The sequence below is a fragment of the Pseudochaenichthys georgianus genome, chromosome 5, assembly GCF_902827115.2.
Source record: "Pseudochaenichthys georgianus chromosome 5, fPseGeo1.2, whole genome shotgun sequence".
Lineage (NCBI taxonomy): Eukaryota > Metazoa > Chordata > Actinopteri > Perciformes > Channichthyidae > Pseudochaenichthys > Pseudochaenichthys georgianus.
In genome coordinates this window covers 41,075,532-41,101,814 of record NC_047507.1, presented here as the reverse complement: position 1 = coordinate 41,101,814, position 26,283 = coordinate 41,075,532, and the positions used below count along the sequence as shown (strand labels likewise).

The 26,283-nt window shown below is 44.2% G+C and overlaps 1 protein-coding gene across 5 annotated transcripts in view; it reads left to right on the top strand.

The window, feature by feature from the left end:
• LOC117447326 (copine-9-like) overlaps positions 1–26,283 on the top strand; it is a 237,482-nt gene that overhangs the window by 142,494 nt on the left and 68,705 nt on the right. The gene's annotated exons all lie outside the window — the stretch shown is intronic.

The following is a 26,283-nucleotide window of genomic DNA, read 5'->3' as shown; positions in this document are numbered from 1 at the left end:
AGCAGCTAAATCGACATGCATGTGAATAGAATTGAAAAGTGTCTGGTGACTGGTTTGATTCCAAACTTTTTTTCCAGGGTTTCTTTTCCATGGAACGTTAAGAATGTAGGCCAAACCAGCACAACACTAAAAAGCTTCTACTTCCTGTTGCTTATTGCTCTACAACTCCTCAATAATCCACTTAAGTACCAGTGCAAAGACCCACAGTGCCTACTCACTGCTGATTAAAAGCTCTCTACTCATCCTGTGAAAATGTATTTAGACATTTTGCAGGAGGGAGCATGAAGCGAGAGACACAAACATGCATAATGAATCGTCCTCCTTCCCATGAAGAAGGCCGATAGACGTGTTTTATCTTTGATTACTGTCTCTAGGGGGGTTATGATTTAACCCATGGATATAACCTACTTTAATCCCCTTTTTCCCCCTCCCATTTACTAGTAACCCACATACGAACAAAACAGAGAAGCTGATGCCAGTGCAATGTAGACAATAAGATGTTTAAAGCAATTAATCACATGACCTTCTTTGTTGTCTTTGAGCTGTTACCCTATTTCAGTTTCTTGTTTGTTTTTTCTCAATGTCAGTTTAGTTTTTGGTGCTGTTGGAAAATGTGTCTGTTCTGAAATGATGGCTGTCACTGCTAATGTTTAATCCCCAGTAATTGTACTTCCTCTGTAATTTAGAATAACCTAATCAGTGAGTGATAAGCTGATTGTTTAGCCTTGTTTACTGTTCGTGTAGTTAGACCTCCACTTTTATTAAAAACAGTTTGAAATATTGAAAAGGTCTAATATTGTATGGTTAGTGTATTAGTTAAAAATCCCTTTATTCCATTAAACATAGCTGTGTAGCTTTTCTAATACTGAAACAGATGCAAATTCAAGCTTGGGAAGACGTAATTGAGCATGATCCAAGACACTGCTCTATTATTCCACTGCTTTAAGCGTAGAAGCGTAGAGGACTTTCAATGCTATTGCTCTGTCCTCGCCTAGCAAACAAATATCAGAAGTAAACAATTCAAAATGAAATTGAATATGTTTTGACTAGCAACAAGACACTTTTTTTGAACATGCACTTGTTGTATCCTGAAAAGAAGTCCCTTCTGTGCTTCTCACTTAACGCTACTCTGATTCACATTCCCTCGATTCCCAAACCACTTCCCTTCTCTCCTCGCTGCTTCCCTCCGTCCTCCGCTCTCTGGAGAACATGAAAGCTTTTCATTAGAGAGTGTAATTGACTGAGCTGCCACCCTGTCTTCCCCATCAGTGGGTGACAGGAGGGAAAGGGACGGCGGGTGTGTGTGTTTGGAATACGCCAGCGTTACCATTTACCCTTCCCCCTTCTACGCATATCCCCTGCCCTGTAATCCAAATCACATCAGCGCTCCCATGCAGAAAGCCCCATGGGGAGGGATACTTTGACAGAGGGACAACCACTGTCAGAATATGGACCTGGACGCACACTTGTGATGCTGTACACTCATAGCTGCATGCATATATTCATGTGTGCACACACCAAACACCAATGTACTCTTGCATCTCTCCTTCGGGCAGAATGGTGTTAGTCTTCTTGTGATTTGCTAGTTCTAAATGTATCTGTTTCCTGTTCATCCAGCCATTTTAATGTATATACTTTCACAATGGGTTTGGAGAAGAATAAATCAAAGTAAAAAAATATGAGGATACAATGAAGTTCAAAAAAAAGAAAGCTGTGACACCTTTCAGTTTGAGGTTTAATCTACTGCAGCCGAGCAAACACTGAGGTTAAAGAACACTTCACAGAGATTCAGAGGACCTGCAGGCACTTACAATATCTAAAAACAAGACATTTAAGTTGTACAGCAGTAAGCCATGGATGATGTGAATATTTTAATGGCTGTAGAATAATCACACCATCCATGTTTAGTTTGGTTCTCTAAGGGGTTAAGAGCTGGTCAGTGTTAATGTGCTCTGCAAAGCATTCTCTGTTTTATGCTGTGGCTGTCAACATGAAACTATGATGTTTTTTTTGACGGCTGGAATTATTTTCTTTAGTAGTATAAAAAAAACAATAGTAGAAATGCAATAATAATTATGACCTAATGCAAGCACTTGCCTAAAGAACTTCCAGTTTGCCAGCAATGCTAATCACAATAATCAAGTTTAATGCTTGCAGTGGCTTACCACAACTAGCTAGACTTCACAATAGGAGCAACAAGTAGGCTACTGTAGTAGCCTGGTCTCCTCGGCCATGAACACAGCTTACATGTTAGGGTTAGGGCACAACAAAAAGACTCAACAACCAGCACGCCACATCAAAAAAGACAGCAGCCTGTTTTCTTAATCACAAAGGATTCGCTAGCTAAGCTAACAAGCTATCAGCAGTAGTAGCATTTGCGATCAGGGACTGAACATCTACTGGACATAGTATATTATTTAATATACATTAACTTTACATTACTCAGTAAGCATATAACAAATATACTGTTGTAAATATTTTTTACATGTGTTGATTTGGTTTTATTGCTAAGCTTAATTGATTGTTTTAGCTAACAGCTAACATCGTGGGCGGCTACGACTCAGGGGTAGCATGGTCATCCAGGTGACTTGATGTAAATGAGGTCATACTTATTATTGTAATTAATAATTATATTAAATATAATGACAAATAAATAGTTTTTATAGGTATTAACTAGGGCTGTCAAACGATTAAAACATTTAATCAGATTAATCACAGCTTAAAAATTAATTAATTATGATTAATCACCATTCGAAATATGCCATTTATTTATGTATATTGTTGTGGGAATGGAAAGATAAATGAAAGAAGGCGGATATATCCATTTAACATACAGCATGTATGTTTATTATAACATTGTTCTGTGTGTCAAAATTAAAGACAGCCCACACACCTATCAATCATCAAACCGTGGGGTCTTAATTCATTACGTGTTGATTTCTATCAACAGGGGGGGGGGCTGGTGGAGTACTTCGTGACCACAGAGCGTGAACGTTGTGATCAGCTGTTTTAGCGCAGTGCTCCAGTGAAGGGGGGGGAGTCTCCCTCCGCAGCCGGTTGGCGGAGTTTTGGCACAAGTCCGTTGTACAGACCGACGTTAACAGCAGCCCTGTCTGTGCACACGGAGACCGACTCTGTCGTCCGGTGATCTAACCGCCTTCTGGAAAAGCTTCACAAGTACGTCGGAACGCAAATGCGCTTTGTGACACAAGTGACGGTACGCATTTCAGATTACGCACATAACCTGCGTACCAGTTATGTGTTACCTGTACTACACAAGCCCCCAGGAAGTGCGCCGGACTCAGATGAAAATATTCATGCTACACTTCCGTTTGGTTGTCAGGCCGGAAACACTTTTTCCCATTGACTTACATACATGGGAAAGAGTGGTCTGTAAATCGTTGGATAATTTTTTTTTACTCAGTATGAACACTTGTATAGCCCTTATTAAAAACATTCGTTCCTCAAGTTGTAAAATGTGCTAATAACGTTATTCTGAGAGTTATTTCCCTCTGCATTATGAACGCGCATCTAACCCACGGGACCGCGCCGCCCGGCACGTTCATGTTACGTGTCCCGACCAATCAGAGCACACTGTGCTCACAGGAGGGTGGGGGCTGGAGCTATTGGAGCTACAACGAGCCGTTAAAGGCAGAGAGTGAAATTCAGTGAATACACGTAGTTTACAGAGATGCTGTTTGAGAAACCAATGTGAGTTGTGTTTATCTTTACCCAAGGATGGACAATAAGAACGGACCCATATCGTCTTACTGCCATCCCACGGAGCTGTAATAATGGATATATTGCACATGTTTGCTGTAATTCATTATCATACTACATGGGCTGTATGATTAATCTTGTACCGTAAATGTTGTATTAATAAAGTTAATATTACTTATTATTATAAGTATATATATATATATATATATACAGTGCAATAATTCTTTCATGCTAAATGAAGTTCTGTCACTAGATCCTGTTACAGCGTAATATAAGTACATAACGATTGATGTGAACATTAGCATAATGACTAGCTAGCCGCTAGCTGCTAACTGCCGCCTCGTTAATATCAAATCCATCATAATAACCATGCTGTCATGAACGTGCGGTGCTGTTACGTGTACGCAAATTGACGTGCTTGATGTGAACGAGCATTTTGGTTAAAGTTGTGCATGCGCTATGTGCGCACATACGGGTACTTCTCAGGATGCCGGGTAATCTGTGACGTTTCGCTCTCTCAAAAGTTGGGCCATTTTATCATCATGCGCCAATGAGCAACTCTCATAGGAATGAATGAGGCCCCGCCTCCCACGCTGTATCCAGTTCTTATTATACATCCATGGTACTACAGCAAAAGTATTCTCCGTCGGGACTTCCTGCAACAACACCACGCCGTTATCTTGATTCTGATTGGCCAGAAGACATTATCAAAGATGTTCTATTGGGAAGACGATCACTACGTGACAAAAGTTTTCAAAACCGTTTCTGGTCTTCGGTATTTCCAGACAAGTGGCTACTGAAATCAATCTTACTAACTGCTTTCTGTGCAATTCTCGGCGCGAGTTGGCAGACTTTATTTTGCTTACTTTAACATCATTTTCCATGGTGGAGCTAAGCCATTTATTGGTATGGGTGGAGCCTACCCCAGCCATACCCTGGTGCTGCCACTGGTAGGATGTATGGGGCGGGCCATTCTGCACATGCGTTAAATATTTTAATGCAATTAATTAAAAAAAATTATTCCCGCCGTTAAGGCGATCATTTGAAAGCATTAGTATTAACACCTATTTAGGTTTTTATTAGGGCTGTCAAGTTAACGCGTTAATAAATTAACAAAAAAAAATTAACGCCAGTAATTATCGAGTTTAAAATACCATCTCCAAGCTGATGCTGACAGCCCCACTCCTGCTGCCCGCTTGCAGCAGACCACACTTCCACACTCACCGGCAGGCACCGACTGGCTATTGGGAGGACGGGAGGGTGTGTGTATGTGTGGCCCGAGCGAGCGAGAGAGAGACCTTACGTGTATTGTTGTTGTTAGCATCTGGTGCTAGCTAGCTGCACTAACGGATATAAGGAGCTGTTTCAATGAAAACAGAGGAACGACATTTCGCCACAACTGCGCCGAGCACTTGACTTTATGCAGGAAGCAGACAGCGGGACGTTGGAGGAGAAGTCAGCACACTCAGCACGGATAGTGCGCAACATGATTGCAGCATCCAGGCAGCTCCCGTTCGAGCATATAGCTCCAACGATCCAACACACACACACACACACACACACACACACACACACACACACACACACACACACACACACACACACACACACACACACACACACACACACACACACACACACACTTTGTATTGCATTATTGCAGTGGTTCTCAAACTTTTTCTGTCAGGCCCCCCCTTTGGAGAAAAAAAAAAGTTGGGCCCCCCCCCAACACAAATAGTCAGGCTCAGTGGCTGCGCCAGAGATGTCTTTTGGGGGTGCTGTGGGGTAGCTTGACGTTTCATAGAGGGTGCTCAAACATTTAGGGTTTCCCATTAATGTACCGGGCGCTACAGTGGAATTTTCTACTGCAACAATCCCCACGCATATACACCGTGTACCCGCGACTGTTACAATGAAGGCTCGATAATCAGCTCACGGCATATAGGTGTAAGCAGGGGTAAAGTGCTATTTTTACAGGTGGTGTGTGGACCTCACATAGGGGGCTCCGGGGGCAAGCTCCCCCGGGAAGATTTATTTTTAAATATTGAAGTTAAATGCATCAATCTGGTGCACTTTGAGAGCAACATGAAGAGATCTATGGATACATCTCTCAACACCCAGATGAAACAGAACTGTAAACAGATTTACTTTTTCTTTATGGATATTTACAAATCACCCTTTTAAACTTTATTCTTGTTTTACTGTCATAGTATTTCATACCTGTTTTTCATTTATACTCTTATTTTTGTATAACTATAATGATCATATAAACGTGTGCCTCGGAAATAATTGTTTACATTAATGGTGACCAAAACGTTTGAGACCCACTGAGATAACACTGATAGAGTCCTTTACCAACAACTCCACAGTTGCAAAGCCCCGGGGGTGGATGAGATCCGCCCGGAAATGCTGAAGGCTCTGGGTGTTGAGGGACTGTCATGGTTGACACGTCTCATCAACGTTGCGTGGAAGTTGGAAACAGTACCGAAGGAGTGGCAGACCGGGGTGGTGGTTCCCCTTTTCAAAAAGGGGGATCAGAGGGTGTGTGCCAATTACAGAGGCATCACACTACTCAGCCTCCCCGGGAAAGTTTACTCCAAGGTGCTCGAAAGGAGGGTCAGGCCGATTGTCGAACCTCAGATTGAGGAGGAACAATGCGGATTCCGTCCTGGTCGTGGAACGACGGATCAGCTTTTTACTCTCGCAAGGATCCTGGAGGGGGCCTGGGAGTACGCTTATCCGGTCTACATGTGTTTTGTAGACTTGGAGAAGGCGTATGACCGAGTTCCCAGGGAGTTACTGTGGGAGGTGCTGCGGGAGTATGGGGTGAGGGGGTCTCTACTCAGGGCCATCCAATCTCTGTACTCCCAAAGCGAGAGCTGTGTCCGGGTCCTCGGCAGTAAGTCGGACCCGTTTCCGGTGAGGGTTGGCCTCCGCCAGGGCTGCGCTTTGTCACCAATCCTGTTTGTAATATACATGGATCGGATTTCGAGGCGTAGTCGTGGGGGAGGGGGTCTGCAGTTCGGTGGACTAAGGATTGCACCACTGCTTGTTGCAGATGATGTGGTTCTGATGGCTTCATCGGTCTGCGACCTTCAGCACTCACTGGATCGGTTCGCAACCGAGTGTGAAGCGGCTGGGATGAGGATCAGCACCTCCAAATCTGAGGCCATGGTTCTCAGCAGGAAACCGATGGACTGTCCACTCCAAGTAGGGAATGAGTCCTTACCCGAAGTGAAGGAGTTCAAGTATCTCGGGGTCTTGTTCTCTCTCTCGAGAGGGAACAATGGAGCGTGAGATGGGCCGGAGAATCGGAGCAGCGGGAGCGGTACTGCAGTCGCTTTACCGCACCGTTGTGGCGAAAAGGGAGCTGAGCCAGAAGGCAAAGCTCTCTGTCTACCGGGCCATTTTCATTCCTACCCTCACCTATGGTCATGAAGGATGGGTCATGACCGAAAGAACGAGATCGCGGATACAAGCGGCCGAGATGGGTTTCCTCCGCCGGGTGGCTGGTGTCTCCCTTAGGGATAAGGTGAGAAGTTCGGTCATCAGGGAGGGACTCGGAGTTGAGCCGCTCCTCCTTCGCGTCGAAAGGAGCCAGTTGAGGTGGTTCGGTGGTTCGGAGTTAGGATGCCACCTGGGTTAGGATGCCACCTGGGCGCCTCCCTAGGGAGGTGTTCCAGGCACGTCCAGCTGGGAAGAGACCAAGGGGTAGATCTACAGTAGGACCAGGTGGAGGAATTATATCTCTTCGCTGGCCTGGGAGCGCCTTGGGATCCCCCAGTCAGAGTTGGTTGATGTCGCCAGGGAAAATAAAGTTTGGGGCTCTCTGCTGGAACTGCTACCCCCGCGACCCGACCACGAATAAGCGGGAGAAGATGGATGGATGGATGGATTGTTTGGTAATGTGTTGCTGTGACAATAAATCAATATCAATATGGGATTAATAAAGTATATTTAATCTAATCTAATTATTTTATGAACAAGTCCCTGAAAGCTAAATCTGCAGAATGTGTAGCTGTTATATAAATGCAGAATTCAAAATACAGCATGTCTCTCGTAAAAGTAGTATAGTAAATGGACTTCTTAGAAATGACACAAGTGACCATCTGCCCATCTTTGTAACCATGCAGAGCTCGGACGTCAAAGCATCCAACAAAATACAAGATACAGTCAAATATTTTTAACAAACTGTAAATTAGACGATACTGGAATAATAGTCTATGTCGAAGATTTAAATAACACAAAGAACAATTTTTCATTTGATAAAATGTTTAAAGAAAAATCAAAAGAAGCACACAAGTAAAATGTATAAAAACACACACTTAGAAGTACTATAACTTCTATTATTTCTTTTTTTCCCTCATGTCTTGAAAATACATTTGTATATGTGCGTTTGCATGCACACATCCGTGTATGTTTGAGCGTGGTAAGTGGTAGATGTGGAAGGATGATAAGAAATGTGTGGGAAAACTCCTGACTTGATTTTCCTCGGTGACCTGCATCCTTAAGTTATTTCTCATCTTTGTTTTATTGATTTCTACCATCATGCTCCTGTTTATGGGGTCAGTTCAGTCTCAAAAATAAATAAAGGCACACAAAAGGATACACAAATGTAATTCCGGATTTATATATAAATGTCTCCGTCCACACACATATTTTTCAATGCACAGACACAAACTTATCATTTTAGAAATGTAAAAAAGTTTCACAAATATATTTCTCATCCACACACAAATAGTTACATCAAAAAAACACATTTGAGTGTTGTTACATTTATATAAAAAACACTTTCTGTGTGTGGATCTCTCTGCATTTGTGTGTGGATATTTGAGACTCCCCTGACGCAGCTAGTTCTATTTCGTCCCTACTGACCGCCAGAGGCGGTGCTTTAGCACTGGATATGTCCATCGCGCGCATGCGCAGCTCGAGTACCAATAACAACAAAGTCACCTGTGACCCACGTGACACCGGCTATATCAGCCGGTATTGTCAGAGGATCTGTTCCTTTTCATCTTCTCGCTGCGCGAGGGTACCGTGGCTACGTTTTCGTAGCCTACAGCGTTCAGGCTTGAACGTTTGATCGGAGGGATTTCTCTGCAAACAGCTGGCCGCGTGAAGCTTCGCGACTGACAGTCGGAGCTACGGGTCGTTAGACGCGTCCTCCAGGAGCTGCGCCGGCTGTGCAGAGCCTCGACAGACAGGTTTGTGTCAGCTTGTTGCTAGTGATGGCTGTGTTTCCACACCCGCTCCCAGCCAAGTTGTCCTGATTACCGTCTTATTGTTTGTGGCTTAGACTTTCTGGTGACGACAGTGTTCCCGCTTCCTCTCCCATAAAGTTGCCCTTATGCTCTTTTGAAAGTTCTGCTTGTGGCGTTGTGCCCGAGCTATCATTAGCATTTGAGTCCCAGCTTTGGCTGCGTCCCTCATTCGATTTAGTATGGAAAGCCAAGAGTGTCATACTTTAAACCCGTTTTTCGTTTAGATGCAGAAAGTAAGTAAGTACTTTCTATTTCTAGAAGCTATTATCTGGTCTTAACATTTGTGTTCTGACTTGGTCGCTTGATTGTTAGCAGCAGCCGCTTGGCTAACACCTTGCTGTTGAGCTTAACTATTAACTCAGGGCAGTGCTCCCGCTCCCTGTAGCATAGGGTTTGATTGCAGTAGCGCTAGATTGTTGTATTACTGCTCCTAGTACTAGACTCCTAGCACTAGGATGATATGCAGAGAACATCTTCACGGCGGGTGCTGTGTGCTCGGCATGTGCGGTTACTACTGTAACCAGACACGGTTCTATGCGGGGGTTCTCTTTCTTAGAAGCTAATTATCTGGTCTTACATTGTGTTCTGACTTGGTTGCTTGATTGTTAGCAGCAGCCGCTTGGCTAACACCTTGCATGTACGGTTAAGCTTCATTATTTAACTCAGCCAGTGAGGGCAGTGCTCTCGCTGCTGCTCCCGGTAAACGCATGGTATGGTTGCAGTAGCGCTATATCGTGGTATTTACTGCTCCTAGTACTAGACTCCTAGCACTAGGACCTATGCCCTATCACCTCCTCCCTTCGAGCCCCTGGCCCAGGTGGGGCTTAGGTGGCTGCCCACAAAGGCAGCATTTCTGCTTGCCATAGCCTCAGGGAAGTGAGTCGGGGAGTTGCATGTCCTCTCCAAACAATACATGCCCGAGGTGGGACTCTCATGCGTTGCCCTTTGGGCAAATGTGGCATTCCCGCCCGGGGTCCTTCCACAAACTCACTTCAATCAGCCTGCCCAGCTGGCACGCTTTGACATTCAGGAGTACGGCACATCGAAGTTGCTGTGCCCTGGCGGTGCCCAAAGGGCGTATATCAAGGCTACTGCCTGTATACGGCAGGAGGAGCAACTCTTGAGTTTGCCCTGGCGGCACTAAAGGAGGTTAGGCCCTCTAACCAGTGGCTTCCCCACTGGGTTGTCGATACCATCTCACAGGCTTACGGGGCCAGTGCCGCCCCCTGCCACCAGGCTGAGATGCCACTCTACAAGGAGCATCTTGGGCTGCCCTGAGAGGGGTGCCCCTGGAGACCATCTGCATCGTGGGCGTCTTCTGGCACATTCTCCAGTTGTCATCAGGTCAATGTCGCCACTCCCCATTCTTTGGGCGTGGTCCTTTTGCCGAGCTCCGCTGCTTCCAGTGGTGAGCAAGGGCTTGGATTATTCATGACATTGTTGGTATAGGTCATCCAGTGCTAAAGCACCGCCTCTGGCGGTCAGTCGGGACGAAATAGAACGATAGTTACGGCTGTAACTACGGTTCTATGATTCCCGGATGACCGCCAGAGTTCCCTGTCACTCAGAATTCTTGTGTGCTCGCGAGAAGATTCGGGGAACAGATCCTCTGACAATACCGGCTGATATAGCCGGTGTCACGTGGGTCACAGGTGACTTTGTTCTTATTGGTACTCGAGCTGCGCATGCGCGCGATGGACATATCCAGTGCTAAAGCACCGCCTCTGGCGGTCATCCGGGACTCATAGAACCGTAGTTACAGCCGTAACTATCGATTCACACACACACCTTTTTTAAGAGGCCAGTGTCTTCGGCCAATCAGATGTCTGCTTAATTTTAAGCCAATCACATGCGTGTGCCCCCACGAGGGTGTGCCTAATGCGTTTCCAATGTAGTGTAACATCTACGCGGTTTGCGGAGTCTGGGGGTGTGAAAGTTCAGAGTTCATCTCCATCAACATGGCTTCTGGAAGTGGCGCTCCCGAGATATATATATATATATATATATATATATATATATCTATATCTCAACAGTTTTTACACCTGCAGCTTTTTTTCTTTAATAAAAGAGTTTTGGTAGAATTATTTTTAGCTATTATCATTGTTACACTTTTACACTTGCCACTCCCTTGAACACAAGCAGTACATTCAATGATGGTTCTTTATTATTCATATAGTAAATCAAACTAATTCAGTTGCTAAAAAAACTGTATTTGACAATTAAATATTTAAAGTAGCCTTTGGTAAACAAATTATTTTGTTCCCCAGATTGAAACAACACCGCTTTCCTTTTCACGATGAGGTTAAAAAAGGTTGATAGCTAATTATTATATTTTAAAGGGACACTGACCAATTATTGTATTCTATACTGAAAGGGGATTTTTGGAGAATTATTACATTAGAAATGTATAAATCATAACCATGTACTCCTGATGCAGCACCTGCCATTTCCTTAACAGTACACATGATATTATCCCGTCTTCTCACATGACAGCTTGCTAATCACAACCTTTTGTTTATCAACCTACAAATCTGAGGGACTCGTTTAGCGTCTCCTATTACCGCCAACACCTCACTGAAAAGTGAACTCTTACATTTCTCTTTTACAATTCCAATCCAGCAACTGCAATTTGAGTTAAACAATTTTAATTTTAAGTTGCAAGTACAATTAAGGACAATAAATGTTGATCCTCATTATCTGGCTTCAATGAGGTTCTCAACGTATTGGACAGTCTCGAGATAAATGTCAACTCCAAAACAATCCGATTCTTGTAGTGGATCGATTGTGTCCTGCAGCAGCAGCATTTCAGGATCTGAGAGAGGACTTTCCAGTGTAGGGACATTGACCCCAGGATGATGCTGATTTGAAAATCCACTCTTCCCACTGGATCTCTGGTATGAGAATACCCTGACAAAGACAAATTGTGTGTATATATGAATAACCTTTCATATGCATTAATACATTAAACAAGCACCGTCATTATCACAAATTAATACAAAATAAGTTAAAGAAAAGGTTATGCAAGTTTCTATAATTACAAGTAATGATTGTGGAATATGTGAAGGTTATTATAGAAAAGACTTGACTTTACACATGTGGTGAAAAAGAACCCTAGTCTTGATTGCACCAAGCAAAGGCTTTTTGAATGCAAGGGTAGTGTGATTATAGTTATGTGTAGAGAATAAGAACCTAAATGTAAGGATGTTTGGTTTTTTTATTGATTGAGGATCAACAAGAGATTGTGATAATTTTTTTAACACATTTGGAATTAACCTCAGGATCAGGATCTGCCACCGGATGCAGGGCTTGGCCCACCTGCCACAACTGGTTTGGAGTCATGTTTTGCTCTGTCCTGATTGGATGGTTGGCCCATGCCTCAGTGAAGACATCAAGGTTGGCCTGGATGCGTGGCAGGAAAACATAGTGGCAGCACAATATGTGCAGGATGCTGCTGATGTCAAGCAGTGTTGTTCCTCAAGAGAGTGCAAGGTGTTGTAAAACACCCGTAACACTTGAACACATCACGCCAGAGACGTTCAATTCTGTATTTGAAAAAAAAAGGGTCATAAATTGTAGTTACAGATGATTTGAACAAACTGTTCAATTTTCAAAGTTGAAACGTAATATTGTTATAATTTGGCAATAATCCATTGAATGACACAAGAGTCAGTGCACCATCATAAAGTACATTTTTGCTTGAAAATGTTCATGATCTTGGCCTTTAAATTCCTTTTAAAATTAGAATTTTCTTCTGAAAGTTTGTTAAAGGGGATGTTAAGAATGAATAGTCTCAAAAGCTTCCAAAATTAGGTTTGACTCACCGTTGGTTGTGTACGCTTTTCCCTGCAATAAAGCTGTTAATGTCAGTTCCACGAACTGAGAACATTAATTCTGCTACTCTAACATTTTCCCCTCCATGATCTCCTCTCACTCTGAAAAACAAATCAATTATATGCTTCCCAATAATGTAGTGCCATAAAAATTGAGGAGAGGCCCACAGTTTTAAACCCCTACTGTACACAACTGTGTTGTCATCTTTAACAATTATAGTTGTGTCAGCAAAGCTAATACATGTTTCCGAGCGCACTTTAGAGGTGTCACAATCTTAAGGAGAACCCAAATGCAGCACTCGAGAAACCAAGGAGAATTGGTAATATACTTTATTGGAGATTCCACTGGATCGGAGGAATACCAACCGGGCAGTATAACGCACCGGAGGACAGCGGGCAGAAGGTGAGTCAGGGACAGGCAGAGGGTCAGGGAGTAAGCGAGGCGGTCAGCGTGGATACAGGCAGGGTCGGATAACAGGCCAGGCAGGATAGTCGAGGGACAGGCAGGATCAGGAAACAGGCAGAGCAGGCAGGTCGGGGACAGGCAGGGTCGGAACCGGGTAGGCAATCTAGTGTTGAACGCGGGAGAGACAAGCATGAGGCAAAGTACAATCTGGCAAAGAGTGTGTGTAAGGTGCGAGTTTAAATACTGGCAGAAGCTAATGGGTGCAGAAGAGAAAGAAGTGAGTTAACGAGTGGGTGTGGAAAACAGGTGAGACAGGTGAATGGAAAACTACTGGTGAATGATGGAGCAGACTATGACAGAACCCCCCCCTTAATGGACGGCTCCTGACGTCCTAAATGCTAATCTACAGATGAGGGTGGGAGGTGGGATTAGTACTCATCTGAAAAAGTTCTTTCGGCCTCCCTCCTGCCCCCTGTGGGAATCTGCATCCTCATCAGAAGCCTGCCCCTCGCTGTCCTCCTCTGACGAGCTGACGATAAGAGGAGAGACTCTCCCTGTGTCTCTGCCCATCGACGTGACGGTCTTAGATGGTTGCTCGGGATTACGCCGATGGAACTCCCTGATGAGCCGGGGGTCCAACACATGACGAGCTGGAACCCAAGACCTCTCCTCAGGGCCGTAACCCTTCCAGTCCACCAGGTACTGGACTCTTCCTCTGCGACGGGAACGAAGAAGTCGTCGGAGAGTGTACGTAGGACCGCCGTCAATCATCCGGGGGGGTGGTGGGGGAGGGACCGCAGGAACCAAGGCACTCTCTCGGACAGGTTTGATCCTGGAAACATGGAAAGTGGGATGGATCCGCAGAGTCCGAGGCAGTCTTAGCCTTACTGCTGCGGGATTGATTATCCTGACAATCTCAAACGGTCCAATGAATTTAGGTGCAAGTTTCTTCGAATCCACCCGTAAAGGAATATCCCGGGAGGAAAGCCATACCTTTTGGCCCACCTGGTAGACAGGTGCTTCGGAACGTCGGCGGTTGGCAGAGGAGGCGTACCGGTTGGCCGAACAGACGAGAGTTCTCCGGGCTTGATTCCAGGTCCGTCGACAACGACGGATGAAAGCCTGGACGGACGGACAGGTAACCTCCCTCTCCAGGGCCGGAAACAGAGGGGGTTGAAGCCCGTAAGCACACTGAAATGGGGACAGCTTGGTGGCCGAACTGACCAGAGTGTTGTGGGCGTACTCGACCCAGAGCAGCTGTTTAGCCCAGGCCGCTGGGTTCTTGGAGACTATACAGCGTAAGGTCGTCTCCATCTCCTGGTTCTTTCTTTCTGTCTGACCGTTGGATTGCGGATGGAAACCGGATGACAGACTGACCGTGGCCCCAAGGAGCGTCCAGAATTCCCTCCAGAACACCGAGGTAAATTGAGGACCACGATCGGAAACCACATCAGTAGGCAGCCCATGGAGCCGGAACACATGGAGCAGGACCAGCTCCCCGTCTCTTTAGCTGAGGGGAGCTTGGGTATCGGCACAAAATGAGCCATCTTACTGAATCGGTCTACCACCGTCAAGATGGCAGTGTGTCCGTTGGACGGTGGCAGACCAGTAACAAAGTCCAGAGAAATGTGAGACCAGGGGCGATGAGGGATAGGCAGAGGTCGTAGGAGACCAGCAGGAGCTTGGTGAGAAGACTTGTTCTGATTGCAAACGGGGCAGGCATTAACAAATTCCCTGGTGTCCTCCTTAAGTGTTGCCCACCAGAACCTTTGCTGGACTACCTCCCATGTGCGTTGGATCCCAGGATGGCAGGTGAGTCTGGAGTTTTGAGCCAACTGGAGAACATCAGACCTCAACGTCTGCGGAACCAACAGGCGGTTCGGAGGACAGGCACTGGGTCCCGGCTGGTCCTGCTGGGCGGCCTTGACCCTCTCCTCCACCTCCCAGATGAGGGCGGCGACGAGCTGAGAAGTCGGAAGGATGGTGTCCAAGCCCCTGGGAATGTTACCTCCTGACGAGCTGGGAATGTTACCTCCCCTGGGAATGTTACAAACTGACGAGAAAGAGCGTCAGCCTTAATGTTCCGAGAACCAGGGCGGTAGGAGAAGGAGAAATTGAACCGAGTGAAGAAAAGGGCCCATCTAGCCTGTCGGGAATTCAGTCTGCGGGCCGACCGGATGTACTCCAAATTCTTGTGGTCGGTCCACACCAGGAAAGGTTGACTGGTCCCCTCGAGCCAGTGACGCCACTCCTCCAGAGCCAACTTCACTGCTAGCAGCTCCCGGTTTCCCACATCATAATTCCTTTCCGCTGGAGTCAAACGCTTTGAAAAGAAAGCACAGGGATGGAGTTTTTGGCTGTCCATTGCTCGCTGAGACAGGATGGCTCCCACCCCCATATCAGAAGCATCCACCTCCAAAACAAACTGTCTTACAGGATCGGGTACTCGGAGGATGGGGCCGGAGGTGAACCTCGCCTTAAGGTTCTGGAATGCCTCCTCAGCCGAGGAGGACCACTGGAACATAACCTTAGAGGAGGTCAGGGCTGTGAGCGGAGCGGCCAAGGTACTGTATCCACGAATGAACCTCCGGTAGAAGTTGGCGAACCCGAGGAACTGTTGTAGCCGCTTCCGGGAATCTGGAACCGGCCAGGAAGTGACTGCATCAACCTTGGAAGGATCCATCTCGATGCTCCCTTATCCCACGATGTATCCCAGAAAAGAGACAGAGGATGTGTGAAACTCGCACTTCTCCGTTTTAACAAACAGCGAGTTCTCGAGCAATCTCCTGAGAACCGCCTGGACGTGGTGCACGTGTTCTTTCAGCGTCTTGGAGAAGATCAGGATGTCATCCAAGTAAACAAACACGTGTCGGTCCAACATGTCTCGGAGCACATCATTTACCAATGCCTGGAATACTGCAGGGGCGTTGGTAAGCCCAAAAGGCATGACTAGGTACTCGTAGTGCCCCGAGGTGGTGTTGAAGGCTGTCTTCCACTCATCCCCCTCGCGAATACGTACCAAGTGGTACGCGTTACGCAAGTCCAGCTTAGTGAATATGGTTGCTCCATGCAACAACTCAAATGCAGAAGAGATAAGAGGCAGTGGGTATCGATTCTTGATCGTAATGTCATTAAGACCCCGAAAGTCGATACAGGGCCTTAGGGTCTTGTCTTTCTTCTCTACAAAGAAGAACCCCGCTCCAGCAGGTGATGAGGACGGGCGAATAATCCCAGCCGCCAGAGCGTCATTGATATAAGTCTCCATGGAAACTCTTTCCGGAGCAGACAGGGAGTACAATCGACCCCTGGGAGGGCTGGTGCCGGGATGCAGGTCGATGGCACAGTCGTAGGGCCGGTGTGGTGGTAGGGAAGTAGCCTCGACTTGCTGAATACTTCCTTGAAGTCCAGATATTCCGGTGGAACTCCTGTAACATCCAGAACTTGGCTGGGGTTCCCCGAGCGTTGAGGCGCGGCAGCCTGTTTCAGACAGATCTGATGACAAGAGGGGCTCCATCCCAAAATGGCTCCCATCTCCCAGTCAATGTTATGGTTGTGGCGGCGGAGCCATGGGTAACCCAGGATAAGCGGGATATGTGGAGACCGGAGAACATGCAACTGAATAGTCTCGTGATGGTTCCCAGACAGGAGCATGTGAACGGGTACAGTCTGATGAGTCACTGTCCCCAGCAGGTGACCGTCTAAGTCGTTGGCTGGAACTGGGCGAGATAAGGGAACCCGGTCTATTCCCAACTGCAGCATAAGCTCTTCATCCATAATACTCGCGTCCGAACCAGAGTCAATAAAAACTGCAAGAGCCTGAGAGCTATCCGGTAATAGCAACCTGGCGTGGCTCAATGGTCTCTGAGTGGGAACAAATCCAGAGGAGTGCGCTGGGTCCATGTTCGGGCCAGATTGTTCTGTCACAATCTTAAGGAGAACCCAAATGCAGCACTCGAGAAACCAAGGAGAATTGGTAATATACTTTATTGGAGATTCCACTGGATCGGAGGAATACCAACCGGGCAGTATAACGCACCGGAGGACAGCGGGCAGAAGGTGAGTCAGGGACAGGCAGAGGGTCAGGGAGTAAACGAGGCGGCCAGCGTGGATACAGGCAGGGTCGGATAACAGGCCAGGCAGGATAGTCGAGGGACAGGCAGGATCAGGAAACAGGCAGAGCAGGCAGGTCGGGGACAGGCAGGGTCGGAACCGGGTAGGCAATCTAGTGTTGAACGCGGGAGAGACAAGCATGAGGCAAAGTACAATCTGGCAAAGAGTGTGTGTAAGGTGCGGGTTTAAATACTGGCAGAAGCTAATGGGTGCAGAAGAGAAAGAGAGTGAGTTAACGAGTGGGTGTGGAAAACAGGTGAGACAGGTGAATGGAAAACTACTGGTGAATGATGGAGCAGACTATGACAAGAGGCCTGGAAAGGTATGTGATGGCTATTGTTTTATCTTGTCGGTTCAAACATATGTTCAAAATATGCCTCTTTTAACTAAGAAACAATGTGCAGCTGTTTGAGGGAAGCATCTACATACTATGGATAGGTCCACAATCACAGTAAAAATTACATTTGGAATGATATGAATACCTCAGTTGATACCCATGCTCATTCACAGCTTCATTGAAGAAGACCAAGTGGGTGTCAGACCGGTTGTTGTCTGCTACCTTCAAGTACATAATCTACATACAAGTACATATATAATATACACATTATCAATATCAACTTGATCAATTAGTATTCATTGCAACACAACTCAACTGACGAATGACATGAAACGGTAAGAAAACTAGACACCTCAGAATGATTTGATGTTATATCATGAAGCCTCTTGACATGATAAATCAAGTCAAAGCTCAATAGAAAGGACTGAATACTTTACATTAATACAAAGTTTACATATGATGGGTGGAATAGGCACTATTCAGTCAGCAAAAAGAGTAGGTTACTACCCCCTATTTGTACAGAAAATAATCTGAAGCCTAATACAACAAATAAAAAACAGCAGTCTTGTCTCATTTTGCAGTTGTTACTTTTTGACAGTATAAAGTCTTAACATTCTTGAAGAGCCATCTATTCCTCCAAAGATAACAAAGTTGTATCTAAGTTTAATCAAATAGAAGAAAAAGTAACTCCCAAACACAATACAAAACATCCAAAGAAGCATATAATCTCACATAGAATATTTAAGTGGATGAAAGGAAAACCAATATGTTCATGCTACGTTATGCTATGTTTTGTCAATGGTCATTTTTTAAATATTATTAAAAAAAACACAAGATATATAAAACTAGAAATGAAAAATAATAATGAACACTTCACATACAGATAGCATGCAAACCACAACCGGATTAGCTTGTGATTGGTGTCGATGTGCACCATGTACTTAGGGTAAGGAAGTGTGTATGTTCTCCTCACCACACATCCATCCGGGTCATACCTGGAGAGCACACCAACACTGTCCACACGATGCATGGATGCATACCACTCGGTCCCCATTGCACTCTGTGTCCCTTCGCAAGTAGAGCACCTCAGACTATACTGTAGCCAGCATCTGGCATGGTGCATTTAATTGTTTGTGATCAATAAATCTAATTCATCGTCACTGCAGCCACTATATGAAGCTGATTAGATACATTATTTTCGGCCATCCGCCTAAATAGCGTTGCTCTAGGACACACCCAGAAGTCTGGCAATGCCAATGTGATGACAGTCCTAGTTCTATAAGATTTGTCAGAGTCTCTACTGACAATGTAAATCGTGGACGCCACGTCCAGAACCCTCTTTGCAACTCCAGGGTTACAAATGTCTGTTCATTCTCTCTCTCCTGCTAGATGAGAGTATTAAGGTCTGCAAGTGCAGACAGAATGTTCCTCTCCTACATCAACTATGTCGCCCAGAGCACTTAATAGAACACATCCTGACGACACCCTTCGATGTCGACAGCTAGGTGTCCTCTCCAGGATGTGTGTTAGTCGATCATGCAGTCGTTGAAAGATGTCACGCTTCAGTGATTCCTAGGGGATAATTAAGAGATTAGAGATGACAAACATTGATCTGAAAATTATTGTGTGTTAGCTGCTCCATAAATGACAATTCTGCATTTTTTTTAAAAGGCCATTTGATTCTTTCACCCACTAGCTAAGGCTTAGATTGTAGATGGCTAAACCATTAGCCATCTCATATAGTCATTAAAGCAGTCAACAGCTGGTTATATAGGAGTGAAACAGCTGACTTCACTGGTGGTGGAACAACTGGTGGGCAACAGAAGGGCAGCGCCAACAGCAATACTGTTTGAAAATGGTAGGTAAAACAGCTACTACAAGATTATCTCTATAATTATCTCCAATCTGGTGCCCACCGCTACTTTGCTACCACAGTATTTACTGTGATTAGAACGTTGATTTTGCCCACTAGTGTTCTTTATGATCCTACTCATCCTAGGTTGTCCATTAACATTATTTAGCTTACTTGTTCGCACATGCTAGTATTAAATGCCACACATATACATACATAGTAACAAAGCAACCATTCATAGCTTAAACATACTTAATCATGGACGGCAATATACTTCGACTTGAGGCGATAGACCCTGTCAAACAGTATTTTCAATAACGTCAACTTCATTTAAAGATAATACTTGATAGCAGTACAACCAATTTAGCATACAGAAACTTTAGACAGACTTAACAGCGCTAGCTAATGTTAGCTTATTAGCTACATCACAATTAAACCTACTAACAAGTTCCAAATATTGCTTCATAATTAAGAAAACGTAATATTGTATAGTTCGAGATTATTGCATGACTAACGACAAGATGTGAACGTATTATACTTCACTTACACTGTTAGCGGGAGCGCCACTTCCAGAAGCCATGTTGTTGGAGATGAACTCTGAACTTTCACACCCCCAGACTTCGCAAACCGCGTAGATGTACACTACGTTGGAAACGCATTAGGCACACCCTCGTGGGGGCACACGCATGTGATTGGCTTAAAATTAAGCAGACATTTGATTGGCCGAAGACACTCGCCTCTTAAAAAAAGTGTGTGTGTGAATCTAGCTGCGTCAGGGGAGTCTCAAAAATCCACACACAAATGCAGAGAGATCCACACACAGAAAGCGTTTTTTATATAAATGTAACAACACTCAAATGTGTTTTTGATGTAACTATTTGTGTGTGGATCAGAAATATGTTTGTGAAACTTTTTTACATTTATAAAATGATAAGTTTGTGTGTGTGCATTGAAAAATATGTGTGTGGACGCCGACATTTATATATAAATCCGGAATTACATTTGTGTATCCTTTTGTGTGCCTTTATTTATTTTTGAGACTGAACTGACCCCATACCTGTCAGCTAGCTTCAGCTTTATCAGCACTGAGTGTTAGTAGTAGTGTTGCAGAAGGAATGTATGTGTGTGTGTGTGTGTGTGTGTGTGTGTGTGGTGTGTGTGTGTGTGTGTGTGTGTGTGTGTGTGTGTGTGTGTGTGTGTGTGTGTGTGTGTGTGTGTGTGTGTGTGTGTGTGTGTGTGTGTGTGTGTGTGTGTGTGTGTGTGCGCATATTGCCATCTCCCCACAAGACCATTATGGGCGGGATGGCAGCATGCACAAGCTCATTCATCATTGTTAGCATTGTTCTTTATGGAGGTTCAGCAGAGATTGATTAAAAAGACAACCAAACTGAGAGGAAGTTAGAGGTGTAGGAATTAATTATTGTTCATGTGAGGAGCTTTGCTTGTTGGAATGGATAATAAAGTGACTGACTGAGGTGAAGCCATGGGTCAAGGTTTCAGCAAACAGCCTCCCCAGGAGAATATATAGTGTGTTTTGTGCAATAGTATCATCCCTTCAGCATAAGGGACTGTGTGCATGTGTTGTAGGTGTGTTTTGTGTCACAGATGCCGAAAAATCCTTGGATGTTTTTTAGGCTTCAGTGCTAAATCCAGCTTGTAATAGATCCTGAAGCCTGGATGGCCTGCAAGCCCGTAAGTGCCTTTATAATGTAACGTTGCATTAGACGGCAAAATGTAACTAGACTCTCTGGGCGAATAAAACCATTCCTGTCTGGTGGGGAAGGTTCGGTTGACTCGCAGCACTGATTTGGCCTCTGACCAGCTCACTGGGGTCGAGCGTCTCCTCGGATACAGATCATCAGACCAGTTGGTTTTTCATTGAATTAAACATGACATTTCAAGTTGTTCACTGACATGCAACAAAGGTCACACCATTTTCTCACCATTAATTTCCAATGGCTGGCGTCTATGTCACGTGATCTTCAACTTTCTCTCCGCAGACAAAAAAAAAACATGGCCGACCTTCGTTTTATTCTCGGTGGAAAATGCCTATTTTAAAGTTAGTTTGGCCATTAAAATGCGTTTTGATGTCATTTGATGCGAGAAATATGAGTTGTTATTTCAGATGATGTGTGCAGTGGATGCACATGATCTTTAGTTTGCTAGTTATTACGAAGATTACTTCAGGAAATTGTGTCCATTCAACGTTTTCATTGTTACCAAGGTGGTTGCTAGGGACGCTGCTATCGATATTATTTCTGTTATGTTGTGTAACTGTTTAATGGTGTTATCTTTATTGCTACCCCCTTCCCCGTCAATGTATAGTGTTGGTCCAAAGCGCAAACGTATTAGTTTTAAAAAATCCGCATCTAAAATTGTGGCATAGATACGTTATTTTCCCCCGTGCAATTCCAGTCTCACATCTCACATCACATCGTCATAAACAAATACCGGAAACAGACGTAGGCAAGATCATAAATATTTCAGCAATTAAACAACATCTTACATTCAAGCCCGCCTTAACCTGCCATGAGGCCAGGGGCTGAGTTTTTGTAGGCCCCCTATTTAAACAACAAATCAAAGTCATTTATAGCCTCGGCAGGCTCTGTGATCGCACTTCTCCACTCTGCTCTACGCGCCTGGTCCTCTCCTCCAGATGAGTGACGTATCGGGCCTCCCTCATGTATCTGTCCGGTTGCCGTTGGCTCCCCTCCACGTAGCAAGTCCTCGTCGTCCTCTCATCTCCTCCAACAGATAATGTCCCTCCGGTCTGTTTTTCCTCTCCCGCTACTCCATCGCTATCAGAACCAGACGGCCTACTTCAATCAATCAATCAATCAATCAATCAATCAATCAATGTTTATTTATATAGCCCAATATCACAAATGTTACATTTGTCTCAGTGGTCTTCACAGTGTGTACAGAATATCAGTATGACAATACAACACCCTCTGTCCTTAGACCCTCTGTCCTTAGACCCTCATATCGTACAAGGAAAAACTTCCAAAGAAAACCCAGTTTAAAGGGAAAAATGGGAGAAACCTCAGGGAGAGCAGCAGAGGAGGGATCCCTCTCCCAGGACAGACAGACGTGCAATAGATGCCGTGTGTAAATTGAAAAGATAATACATTTGCAACATAGGTAGTCCAAATGTTTGGAAATGCATGTGTGTATAATAGGAAGATGAATCCACGAGGATATCCATCCAGGACCGATGATCCAGGACCACAGCCACGACTCGTGATCCAGGGCTTGCGATCCAGGACACAGGACTGCAGGATCATCCATGTCTCCGGATCCCGGCGTATATAGACACCAAAAAGAAAGACATTTGGGGAAGCTGGGTTAATCGGAACATGAGAGTACACAGGTACAGACAGAGAGAAGGAAGAAGTAAGATGTCCCCCGACACACTAAGCCTATATCAGCAAAACTAGGGGCTGAATCGAATCAGCCCTAACTATAAGCTTTATCAAAAAGGAAGGTCTTAAGCGCACTCCTACTTGGCTCCGAGGCCCCGCTGCCGCTCGGTACAGAACTCATCTGTCCTTCCTCCTCATCCTGGCCTACAGGTTTAAAATAACTTGCAAGCTTCGGCATATTTTGTAATAGCTGCTTGTCTCGAAACTCCTTTTCCCTCAACAATTTCCTTTTCCGAGCGCCACTCTCAAACTTTTTCTCCTAAACAATCTTCATCTGTCACTCAATCACTCGCAATTGTAACTAGTCACATGTGAAACATATTCTCATTCTGATTGGCTGTTAAGTGGTGCTCACTGACTGTTACATCATTTTTGAGAAAAATCTCTGGAATCCATCGATCTGATTGATTAGCGCAGCAAATGATCAAAATACTAAGGAGGGAAGATAGTTTCGTTTGGATTACTGGTCTGGGGGAAGCTCGTGTGTGTGTGTGTGTGTGTGTGTGTGTGTGTGTGTGTGTGTGTGTGTGTGTGTGTGTGTGTGTGTGTGTGTGTGTGTGTGTGTGTGTGTGTGTGTGTGTGTGTGTGTGTGTGTGTGTGTGTGTGTGTGTGTGTGTGTGTGTGTGTGTGTGTGTGTGTGTGTGTGTGTGTGTGTGTGTGTGTTTCCCGGGGAAAACTCACGAGAAACACCGGCTGTTGTTATGCCTGCTGTGACGTCAAGTTACTCCGTTCTCCGCTTGTAATTATGCCGTTACAAGCTTCAAAGTTGTATTTTTTTTTTTAAATGTATTGGCTCATGATAGGCCCCCGATCTCCGTAGGCCCCTGGGCTTCAGCCCAGGTCAGCCCGTGCATTAAGGCGGCCCTGCTTACATTTCTTTTCACACAATACGTCTCCTTGCAGTATCAACACTAATTCGGCTAACTTTTATATTTGATCCAATTGGTAGATAGGCTGTATTTACACCATAAAGGTGCACAGCTGATATAAAGGGACACCTAGTGGTTAAAGCATGTTATTGAATTTCATTATTTTTATTATTAGATATTAATAGGATCCCTATAAAGTATATTCATTACTCGTTATTCTCTACTAATAGTTAATTAAAGACTGTATATAATGACTATTTTGCACATCCCGTTCAAGATTTCCTAAGGTTTATTGACATATCATATTCACAACTACGGTGTAGTTATGCAATGAATGAAAAACTTGGGTCACAGGTTCCTCAAAAGTGCATTACAAGACATCTATCAATGTGTGTGTATACTTTCACCATTAAACTGTCATATTCTGCACATTTCTTATACTATCGACATACATATTATATAAGAGTATAATACATGATGTATAATACCAGTTAAAATAAGTGCTTCAAGGCAAGGCAAGGCAAGGCAAGGCAAGGCAAGGCAAGGCAAGGCAAGGCAAGGCAAGGCAAGGCAAGTTTATTTATAGAGCACTTTTCAACGCAAGGCAATTCAAAGTGCTTTACAAAAAAAAATAAAAAATGAAAGACATTAAGCATTAAGAAAAGCTAATCAAATAAACATTAAGAAAAAAAATACATGGATAAAAGTTACAGTGCAGTCTAAAATATAAATAGTTCAATTAAACATTACAAGAAAAAGTACATGGATAAAAGTGTACTATAGTACACTTCAACATAGTTAACATTGCTGGAGGTATGCACACATATTGATAGATGTCTGCAGCCTATCTACCAATTGGATCAAATATAAAAGTCAGCCGAATTAGTGTTGATACTGCAAGGAGACGTATTGTGTGAAAAGAAATGTAAGATGTTGTTTAATGGCTGATATATTTATGATCCACGTCACGTATTCAGTTTTGGCGGCAGTTATTCCAGTTTGTCTAGAAGTCTTCTCAGCAGGGCTCTATAAATAGAGAACTACGGCAGATATGTAATATTCAATGCAGCCGAACCGTGTATTACAATGCCGTTATGTGATGACTTTCAAAGAGAAAAGCAAGCACACTCGGAATAAAGTATTATTTTATTTTTTTAAATGTTTTGGGATTTCACATCGCATAAACACCATCTCCCAACGTGTATTAACCATCCAATCACCGAGCTGAGGATCTTGCCTACGTCTGTTTCCGGTATTTGTTTATGACGATGTGATGTGAGATGTGAGACTGGGTTGGAGAATTGCACAGGGGAAAGTAACGTATCTATGCCACAATTTTAAATGCGGATTTTGTTAAACTAATACATTTGTGCTTTGGACCAACACTATACATTGACGGGGGAGGGGTTAGCAATAAAGATAACACCATTAAACAGTTACACAACATAACAGAAATAATATCGATAGCAGCGTCCCTAGCAACCACCTTGGTAACAATGAAAACGTTCTATGGACGCAATTTCCTGAAGTAATCTTCGTAATAACTAGCAAACTAAAGATCATGTGCATCCACTGCACACATAATCTGAAATAACAACTCATATTTCTCGCATCAAATGACATCAAAACGCATTTTAATGGCCAAACTAACTTTAAAATAGGCATTTTCCACCGAGAATAAAACAAAGTTCGGCCATGTTTTTTTTTTCTGCAGGGAGAAATGTGAAGATCACGTGACATAGACGCCAGCCATTGGAATGAATGGTGAAAACAAAATGTAGGGATCTTACAATTTCAGAGGCGTTTTTGTAGAAATACTACGTCCTACGTTGTGGACCAACGTAGTTATTACACGTTTAGGTGTGAGACTGGGTTGGTTCTACAGTGCCAGTCAGTCCCTTGCTAACAAATGTAAAATGTATAATTGAATTGGAATATGGCCTACATCTGAAACATGTGCTTTTCTTATATTGTACGTCCTAAATATATATGTAGACATACATTATACAGTAGTATGCATGTGTTAATAAGCCCACTTTTCAAATAAATTCAGTCAATTAAAGTTGAAAACTTGTTCTAACAAATCTTAGTTGATAAACAAACGATTTGCATAATAAGTAATTACCCTTCTTATTTTCCCTTATTATAATCAATCTGAGGCTTTTGCTTTTAGGAATGAGCTGCCAACACCTTTTCTAGCTAAATAAATGAACCCTATCGAGAGCTGGGATGTAGGCTGTTTTTTACATAACCAGCACCAGCAGTAAATAATACAAAAGAAAATGAATGAAGTTGACCATCTGGAGCACACATTTGAGACGATTACTTTGAAAAACTGGAGGTAAAGTAAATGTATGTGCCGACAGTTTTGCTCTGTGTCGTTAATTCACTGCTTCCGGCAGTATGTCATTTGTCGCTCACATTCTCCCTCTCTCACACAATCACACAGCCCCCCCCCCTCTCTCGCTCTCTCTTT